We start from the raw sequence: 10,786 nt of genomic DNA, 5'->3' as shown, positions 1-10,786 counted from the left end.
TCCGGTATTTTAACGTTGGCAAAATGGATTCGCAGACGTGGTAGAGAAAAGCCCTCTCGCTCTAACCAGTTGCTAATTTTTGTCCTCATGCAAATTCCGCTCAAATTCAGCGAAGAATGCAAGTATAACATTTTATCGTCAGAGGCAGACTATTGAGGTCAAATCATCTAAAACTGTATTGTTATGCTAAATGCAAGGAGCCAGTCACAAAGACACAGATTGTATCATTTGATTCCATTTATATAAAATATGCACGAGGAGGTAAATCTTACAGACAGAAAGTAGATTTGTGGTTGCCTGGAGCTGGGGAATAAGGGTAGGGGGGTAGGAGGGATGGAGGAATTTGGGGGGATGTTGATGAAAATGTTTTAAGTTACATTATGGTGATGGTTGTACAACTAGATTAACATACTAAAAGAATTCACTTGTACACTTTAAATCGGTGAACTTTATGGTGTGTAAATTATATCTTAAAGCTCTTAACAAAGATTGAGGTGTGCAAGTAAACTAATAAGAATGATGAAATCACATTGGAAATTGTACTTTTTTTTTTTTGCCAAAATGCTCAGAATACAGAATACTACCAAATATCTTTTTAAATGTAAAGGATTTGTATTAGCCAGAAAGGACAATTAACCTATACTCTCTGCTTTATATCTGGGAAACAGGCTCAAAAAAATCAAAACCTTCAATTCACTCTCTATACTGGATTCTTTATCTGAATATCTTTAATGCTGTTTTATACCCATCTCTCTCTCTGTCTCTGTCTCTCTGTCTCTGTCTCTCAGTCTCTCTCTGTCTCTCTCTTTACACACATACACAAGCTACATTTGTATATTAGGATGAAAGGCCATGTGATTTAAATTAGGCTCACACTTAAAGTTTTACTCAGAAACAAAACACACTTAATAATATCCAAATAATTCAAAGTGTGTTATTATGTAGAATAAAGTTCTATTTTTAAGTCGCATTAAATGGCACGACACAATATATGGTCTTGTATTGCAATTATTAAACAATATAGTGTGCACATTCATCCTACCCCACAAAGCATATGGAGGGATTTCAAAACCTGTCAAGAATTAAGCCCCTCAAAAAAACTTTTGAAGTGGCAGAACGGACCGTGCATGGGATGAATAACCATGATGTGGCAGTCCTCCAAAAATTACACAGCAAATTCTAATTTTTAAAAAAATGACACGAGATGAGTACAATTGCATGTGCTCAAGGTATACACGACATAAACAAATGACGTGCAAAATGCCTACTATCTTGTATAGGATACTCATGCAGCCTATTTTCACACATAAATTTTTTAAAAAATCATTTGCTAAAGCAGCCTAACCAATCTGCACTTCTGTACCTTTCAGAGAATTGCAAGAAGATTACTAAAGGGAAGTTTGATACTTATAAATATGTTTAAAATGATTTCTCAGGTTTATGCAGTGACCTATAAGTGTTACACGGCAGAGATTTCCAGAAAGAATTAATGCATAGAAGCTCAACCCGTTAGAAAAGCAGGTAGGTTGGTTCGCGTCCCGGCACATGCAGTGAGCAGGTGGGTGTGGCGGCAACACGCTCTCCTGATTGGCTGCTCCTGGAGCGACGGCGCCTGCTTTCTGGTGCAGAGGCTCACATGATCTCTAAGTCCGGACAGCTGTGCGTTAGCGAGGCGCCTCGTCCAAAGCTTCAAGAAGGTTATTTGATCCCCACCAACAGGGTGAGGCTTGACGTTTTCCATAATTGACGTGTAAAAGACGTAAAAAACTTCAAGTCAGAAAAAAAAAAGCTAAACTTTTTATAAACGTTTAACAAACGAATACTCATGCCAGGACACTTGCTCCTGGTATAATTTTAAAATACGTTAAGGAAAAAGTTAAATGGGCATACCTAAAGAAACAAGCAGAAACTCCAGAACGCGACATGTAAGGAAGTCCTTCCTCTCTTCCTTCCTTCCTTCTTTCCTTCCTTCCTTCCTTCCTTCCTTCCTTCCTTCCTTCCTTCCTTCCTTCCTTCTTTTCCTTCCTTCCTTTCTTCTATCTTTTTCTTTCTTCCTTCCCTTCTATCCATCATCTATCCATCATTTATCTACCTACCCTTCATCTATCATCTATCTTTCTGTCATTATCTATACAACATCTACCCTCTGTCCATCTATCTATTATTTAGATTGAGGGCCTGCTATTTGCACACACTGGGCGCTTTTCATCCTTTCCTGCTTTTAATTATTACAAAAACATCTGCACAATATTCCCATCGTACAGATGAGGGAAGATGAAATTTAAAGAAGATTAAATAACAGTAACCACGAATCATAAATTTTTCCCCCCTTTGGTGATCCCAAGGAAGAAGGAAAATGTGTAAAAGGTATCAAAAAAAAAAAAAGAATTACCATCTTTGTTTTAGGGGTGAAGGAATTGTGGGATATGGAGAAAATTGCTTCAAATGATAAAAGTGTGGTGTTAAATAATCCAGACATATTTTAAGGATTTTAGTTTCCTTGATTTGGGGATGTTCACCTTCTCTCCTCTTTCAAAGACAAAAGAAGCAGAAAAGCAAAGAGAAGGAAAGAAATCATATTTTAATATCATCATTAAAAGATTTGTCTAAACAAAGTTAAGAGAAATAAAAGATTTTTTTTTTTTTTTTTTTTTTTTTTTTTTTTTTTTTTTTTTTTTAGGAGTGAATGGCTTCTTTTAATGTCACTGTATTGCAATGACCTGTCCTGGAACAAGGCATTATGGTGAGAGGGACAGATGCAGTCACAGAGGCTCTGCAGCAGGCCGAGGGGAAGAAGGGTGCAGGCCTTTCCTAGAAGACAACTCGTAAAACCGAAAAGAATGTCTCACAGATAACCTACTTTATAGTCCATGTTCATTTATAAGTAGCTTTTTACCCATTTAAAAAAAAACAAAACAAAACAAAACATAAAAACTTAAGTCCCTGTAGGTAATCAAAGGAGACTTCCTGTGAAATCTAGTTAATTACTTGCATATGCAAGACCAGAAATGTTTTCTGCTGAGGGCATCACGTCCTAAAATAACTTCAGACAAATCAAAGCCCTAGACTGAGAAAGAGCTGAGCCTCACCCAGCACAGACGTGTTTGAGGCGCCCCCTGCTGATTTCCTGGTGACACTGCAACAGCTGTAAAAGCCATTTTAAGAGCCTTGAAACAATCGACTTGAGTCGTCGTGAAGCTCTTGGATTGTATTGGAGTTTTTCTCGTTCCTTTCGTTACGTTATATGTAACCATGAAGGAAAGTATTGCTCTTCTCAGCTTTGCGGTACTTCCCGCCGCATCCAACTGTGCCGGGATGTTAGGACGTTCTTAGTCAATAGTTGTTGGGTGAATTAATAACACTGAGGAAATGATGATCCTGTGCTAAGTGGGGAGAAAGCAGGATACTTTTTTTATTTTAAATTTCCACTAGATTAAGTAATTATGAAACTTGAACACACATACGTGTGTGCATGCGAGCACACACACGCACACGCACACACACCCTCTTTGCCATAATCTAGTCTACTTAGACCAAACAAAACGTATCTGGTTAGGAAAATGGAAGGCAACTTTATTTGACTGGAGCTTTCTGCTGGCCTCACATATTTTGCTTCGTCCTTTTAATGGACTCTTTCTTTAAAAAAGTGATATACTCTTACTCCTGACCAAAATAAACCCACAAAAGACAAAATTTCAAGCAGTACAAAAGTATATGCAAACAAGTCTTTCACTGATTGCAGACTTCCGAAGCTCTAGTCTCTCTCCAGAAGGAACTAGCTCCCTTTCATGTATATCCTTCTAGAAAAGTCTATGCGTTTACAAGCGTAAACGTGTTTGTAAACATGTGCTTGTGTATATATTCATCCTCATATTCTCAACTTTTTTTTTACACTAATGTCAGCAACCCGTAATTCCTGTTTAACAGTTTATTTTTTCACCCACGAATGTGCCTTGGAGATGAATCGATGATGAAGGGACCTTTTTTTTTCTTTCTTTTTATGGCCATGTAAGATTCCCTTCAATGGTTATACCATTGTTTATTAAACCAGATACCCATTAATAGTTATTTAGGTCTTTTGGTAATATAAACCATGTTATAATGAACAAAGACAAATTCTCCGAAATACTGAGTCAAAAAGAATAAGTGTTTATCATTTTAATATGTAAATCCTCTAGGTCCCCTAATGAAACTGCACAAATTTACATTTCTACCTATGGTGTACAAGAGTTGAGTGATTGTGTATAGTCTAGTCATTATTGTGTGTTACCGAATTGTTTAATCTCTACCAACCTGGAAAGTGAAAAATGGTCTCTTAATTTTCATTTCAAATAATTATAATAGTTGACTCTCATACAGCCCTTATTATCTAGTGGGTTTTACATATATGACTAATTTCATATAAAACAGCTTTATTAAAATATAACACATCACGCAAAACATCCATTTAAGGTATACAATTAAATTCTTCTTAGTATGTTCAGAGAGTTGCATAAACATGACCAATTTTAGAACACTCTAATGACACCCGAAGACGCTCCGTACCCTTTAACTGTCTCCTCCTCCCCCACCTCCCACTCCCAGCCTCAGCCCTGGGCTACTTCCATCTCTATCGACTTACCTATTAGACGCGTTTCATATGTGATTTTTCTGACTGGCTTTTTTCACTTAGCATAATGTTTTCCAGGTTCATCCATGTTGAAACATAATTCAGTACATTTCTTTTTATTGCCAAATAAGATTTCATTGTACGAATGTAACACATTTTATTTATCTATTTATCGCTTGATGTATATCTGAGTTGTTCCCACTTTTGGGCTACTATGAAATTGTATACAGGGTTTTGCATGGACGATATGTTTTTAATTCTCTTGGGTATACATGGAGGAATAGAATTGCTGGGTCGTGTGGTAAATACGTTTACGTCTGAGGAACCACCGGATGTTAAGTACTTTTTTCTTCATAGTTTCCCGGATTTCCCTTTGAGAGTTTGTCACCACCTCCTTCTGTTGCAAATTAGTGTTCATTTCTTGATTATTATAATGTAATAGTATTTTCTGTCTATCTATTGCATGAGATTGCGACCTCGCTAAGTTCAGATGAAATCCATTCATAGCCTCTGTCTCCTTAACACCAAACATAGAGCTGGATACCAGAGTAGGAACTCAAACATCTATGTGAACAAACGATTGGATAGAGGAAGGAAGGAAGGAAGGAAGGAAGGAAGGAAGGAAGGAAGGAAGGAAGGAAGGAAGGAAGGAAGGAAGAGTTTGAAAGGTGAAAATCATTATATACTGCAAGATACTTACATTTATCTCAAAATTTATTTTCTACTTTCCTCGGCAAAATAGTTAAACAAGAGAGCCAGAATTAAAAGGATAAACTGAAGTTTTTGAAGTCTTAAAGAAGTTTATGTATGAATGAACATGACAAGGAGGCATTATTCACAAAGGAAGTAAAGGTAAATGCTGGAAGTCACAACCAAATCAGAAGGATCCGGATCTGAGTTGCATTATCCTAAACATCTGTGATTATATGGTGGTACTTTTACTTCTATATGTGACTTCATTATGTTATAGCAACTGAAATCGTTTTACAGGTGACTTTTTTTTCTCCTACTTGAATCGGTATTTTAGTGTAAAACCAATTGTCATTTTTATAATTTTGTTGTCGTTATTGGTAACATCATGGTCCTATTTTATTAAAATCTTATTGATATGTTGTCTAGTACCAATTCCAATACCTTTCATTCAAGATATTTAAATGGTCTAATAATAATACGATGTGTCACATATGAGCGGACTTCACAGTTGCAAAGGCTAAGGCCTTATACTCAGAACTGAGAATTTGCCTGCACCTGGCCTGATTCTCAAAGAACTGCCCCCAGGAAAAGCAGCACACCAACCGATTTTCAGAATTACTTCTAAAAGCTCTACTTTCTGACATCAATCACTGTGTTTCCTCTCACTACACTGGGATTTGATTGACCCTTGTCCAAAATTCTACACAGCCATCTCCAGCCTACCACATGTGCCTTACCCTAGATGCACCCTTTGGACCATTTCAAGCTCCAGAAGTTCAACCCAGTTGGCTTATTACCTAATAGCAATGTAAGAGGGGCACAAATCTGCCAGGACCTTGAGTCTGCATTATCAAGGGCTTTCTCTAGGGGCCTTGAACCCAATTTGTCTGCCTGACTTGCCAGGAGAAAATGGGCATCTCGTTGGCTCAGTCCTGCCTGAATGAGAAAGGCGGTTCCATCTCAGACTTCAACTCAAGCAGCTTCACTGAGGAGTTCCAAGGAAAGCAAATCTCCTTAGAACTCGATAGAGAAGAAGATTGAGAATCGGCGGCAAGGTCCACAATGAAAGGGAAAGAGACCACCAAAGGTGGAGCTCTGGGCCTGTTCCTGGTTGCTAGGACCCTGGCCCCAGGGATCACTTGTACATCAGCAGTCTCAGGGATACTGCCGAGATGGAATTCTCTGTTCACTCGAGCACTGTAAATCCCTCTCTGTGATATGCTGAAGCTGGCTTATATCAGCTTGCTGAAGCTGATTGTTAAATCTTTAGGAGTTTTGCAAGCAGGTTGATGGCATTTGTAGCTCGAAATAAGTCACCGAGGGAGAATTTACATCATCCATTGACAAACAGTACAAACTAGGGCCTTTCCCCAAGAGAGCTGGTTGTCAAATATTTACCAGCAAACCACTTATTCCTGCCCTATAAAAACCTACATATAAATCGGTGGTTGTGATTTTGGCCCGCAGGCAGTGTCTGGAGACATTTTTGGTTGTCATATGTGGGAGGATGTGGGGATTGCTATTGCCATCTAGTAGGTAGAAGCCAGAGGTGCCGCTAAACACCCCACTACAACCCTACATAACAAAGGATTCTCTAGCCCCAAATTTCAATAGTGTTGAGGCTGAGAATACTTGATGCTAACCTTGAGAAAGTAGAGTTTCCTGATAGGCCGTACTCCTTAAGACCAAAATAGATTCCCAGTGATGGAAATGGTCACCATATTCCTGCAATCGCTCTCTCCTTCCCCATTAAACCATTACTAATCCGGCCACCTACAACCATTACTAATGCTCATGCATTAAGAATTAACCTTGCAGTTACTTCACACATAAATTCTTGCTACCCCTTCTGCATCAGTCATATCTGCTCATAATGCAGCCCCGGCCACCTCCCAACGACTCGCATCTCACTGTCTTTTTGAATCTATTTCAGTAACATTCTGCTACCTGCAACCAACCCCAATCCACCTACCTTTAAAAAAAAAAAAAAAGCTTTATCGAGATACAATTCACATATCATACAATTCACTTATTCAAGTGTACAATTCGATGGCTTTTAACGTATTCACAGAGTTCTGCAGCCATCACCACGATCAATCTTTATCACCTCAAAAATAAACCCCAAACCTATAACCAGTCAATCCCAATTTTTCCCAAGATCCCCAGCCCTAGGCAGCCACTAAGCTACTTTCTGTTTCTATAGATTTGCTTATTCTCCATATTTCATATGAATGGAATCATATAATATGTGGTCTTTTGTGATTATGTTGAATCATGTGTCAGTACGTCATTCCTTTTACTACCAATAATATTTCATTGTATGGATATACCACATTTATTTATCCATTTATCAGTTGATGATTATTTGAGTTCTTCCCCCTTTTTAGCTATTTTGAATGGTATTGCTATAAAAATTTGCGAATACGAGTTTTTGTGTGGATATTTAATCATTTAAGGTATTACCGGACTTTCCAAAGCAGCTGCATCATTTTTACATTTCTACCAGCAGTGTATGAGGGTTCCAATTTCTCCACCCCTTCACCAACACTATTTATTATCTGTCTTTTTGATTATAGACATCCTAGTTGGTGTGAAGTGGGATCTCATGGTTTCGATGTACATTTACTTAATAGCTTATGATATTGAGGATCTTTATTTGTACATCTTTGAAGAAATGTATATTCAGACCTATTGCTCATATTTTAGTTAGGGTATTTGTCTTTTATTATTGAGTTGTAAGAGATTTTCATTTATCTTAGATACAAGTCCCTTATCAATGCATACTTGCAAATTCTTTTCCAAGTCTATGAATTGCCTCTCCCCACATTCTTAATGGTGTCCTTCGAAGCACAAAACTTTTTATATGTTGATGAAGTCCCTTTATGTATTTTTTCTTTTATAGTCTATGCTTTCGGTAGCATGTATAAGAATATGATATTGCCCACTCCAAGGCCATGATGATTTATCCCTGTTTCATTTTAGTTTTACTTTTCACATTTAGACCTGTGATCCATTTTGAGTTAATTTTTGTGTGTGCTGTGATATAGAGGTCCGCATTTATTCTTTTGCCTGTGGATGGAGATCCCATGTCCCAGCACCATATGTTGAAAGACTATTTTAGCCCCTCGACCTTGTCAAAGATCAATTGACCATAAATGTGAAGGTTTATTTCTGGATTCTGGATTCTATTCCATTGGTTATATTGCTATCCTTTTGCCTATACCACATGATGTTGTTTGCTTGGGTTTCGTAATAAATTCGAGGTCAGGAAATATGAGTCCTCTAACTTTGTTCTTTCTCTTAACATTGTTTGTTCATTCTGAGTCCCTCTAATTTACGTACGTTATTGATTTCTAATTTTATCCCGTTGTGGTCAGAGAACATACTACATATGATGTAAATCTTTTTAAATTTACTGAAGCTTATTCTGTGGTCTAGCACGTGGTCTATCTTGCAGAATATTCCGTGCACACTTAGAAGAATGAATATTCTTCTATTGTTGGGTGAAATGTTAAATGGTTGTCTGAATCATATGTATTTTTAGTGTTCTGTATATTCCGATGTTTTAACATCTTGAAAAACATTTCTGGTTTTCTATTTTCAAGTTCACTTATTCTTTCTTCTTTATATATCTTTTATTAATCCTATCCAATCAATTTTTTCTCTAAGAGACTGTACTTTTCTAATCTAAAATTTTTATTTAGTTCTTTATTTCAGTGATTCTATCTCTCTGATACTCCTTGCTCTTTCCACATACCTCCATCGTTCTCTGTAGATTTTTAAACATATTTTTCATAGTTATTTAAAAATCTATGTTAGTTTCAATGTCTGGGTCATCAATGGGTCTGTTTTACACAGCTCTTTTATGCCTACCAACTATCATCTGTCCTCTGGATTGTTTGAAATTTCAGCTCATGTACGTGCAGTTCAGAAGTCAGCTAAGGACTCAAAAGGCATTTATATGGAGATTTGATTGATCACTTTTCATATTACTCTGTAACAAGATATGTATTTTGAAATTAAGTTACTCTTAATTTCTGATGAGAATAAGATTTTAGAGTTAAAAATTTATTCTGAATTGAGATATAACTGTAATTACAAAAGTAATCGAATATATAACAAATGTTAATATATAGCAAAATGCTCTACAGCCATACCACCTTGAACATGCCTGATCCCATCTGATCTCAGGAGCTAAGCAGGGTCGGGCCTGGTTAGTACTTGGATGGGAGACCGCCTAGGAAGACTGGGTGCTGTAAGCCTAAAAATAAATAAATAAATAAATAAATAAATAAATAAATAAAAATAAGTAGTAAAATGTAAAAAAAAAGTTATTGGAAAAACATTTTTTAATGGATAAATGGATGTTTTAAATTTTAATATACATATATATGAGTTGATTGTTATTGCTAGACTGATCAGGTTTCATTTTCAATTTGATTCTTATTTTAAATTTTATACGTACAAGCATTAGGAATCCTTTTTTTATGTAAATAAATAGAAATTTTTGTAAACCGATGTCTTTCTTTTCTTAGAATTCCTTTGGAGTTACACATGAAATCTACATACTGATCTATCATTTAAAGTGACTTAAGAAGCATTTGCTTACAACTGAATTATGTCCTCCTACTCTTTTTTTGAAGAAAACAAAAACTTGAAAAATAATTTATCCAGAATATTTATTTTCTCAACAACAGATATCAATATTTTGAATCATCCCATTGTCTAGTGTCTCCAAGGATTTTATGTCCCAGGGCAAAGTAGCACCATCTACAGATCCCAGGTAGCACTCAAGGCACTGACTAAAGCCCTAGTGTGACCATTTTTTTGTTAACTTCGGCATATTGTACATGAACAGTTTCTATTGCTCTATAGACCTGCTTAGATCATTCTTGTCTTCTTCATGAAAACTTCTTCACACTTCCAGCCCTCAGAATTCTTCAAGCATGACGAACTATTTCATTTGATATCAAGATTAGCTGCATACTGTTTTATACAGTCTCGTTTTTGTGTGTTAATCATGTGGCTCAATTCAGATTATAACCTTTTTGAGGAAAACAATTCTAATTTGTAGTTCTATCTACTGTACATCTAACTCTTGGATGAATATTTAATTAAATATTTAATAACATAAGCCCATGTGCCGTGTTGCTTTTTCAAACTGTATTTCTTGGCCTCTGATCAGCATAAAGCTGGATTTTTTGTCTAACAAGAATTTTGGCACCAGGGACTGGTGCGCCTGTGAGAATCTAATACCTGATGATCTGAGGTGGAGCTGAGGCGGTGGTGCTAGCACTGGGGAGCAGCTGCAAATACAGATGAAGCTTTGCTCACTCTCCTGCTGCTCACCTCCTACTCTGTGGCCCAGTTCTTAACAGGCCATGGACCAGTAGCAGTCTGTGGCCTGAGGGTTGGGGATCCCTGCTAGAGAACATGCCCAAGGATGGGTCCTACTAGAAAAAGAGGTCAGAGGAACTTGATTGG

At 36.9% G+C, this 10,786-nt stretch overlaps 1 non-coding gene across 1 annotated transcript; it reads left to right on the top strand.

The window, feature by feature from the left end:
* The first annotated feature begins 9,445 nt into the window (after positions 1 to 9,445).
* On the top strand, positions 9,446 to 9,564 carry LOC118612630. The gene has a single exon (XR_004955065.1). It is a non-coding gene; the product is annotated as a 5S ribosomal RNA (ribosomal RNA).
* The last annotated feature ends 1,222 nt before the right edge of the window (positions 9,565 to 10,786 follow it).

The sequence above is a fragment of the Rousettus aegyptiacus genome, unplaced genomic scaffold, assembly GCF_014176215.1.
Source record: "Rousettus aegyptiacus isolate mRouAeg1 unplaced genomic scaffold, mRouAeg1.p scaffold_m13_p_16, whole genome shotgun sequence".
NCBI classification, from domain to species: Eukaryota; Metazoa; Chordata; class Mammalia; order Chiroptera; family Pteropodidae; genus Rousettus; species Rousettus aegyptiacus.
The sequence above is the reverse complement of the archived record's forward strand: the minus strand, read 5'-3'. Positions and strand labels throughout refer to the sequence as shown.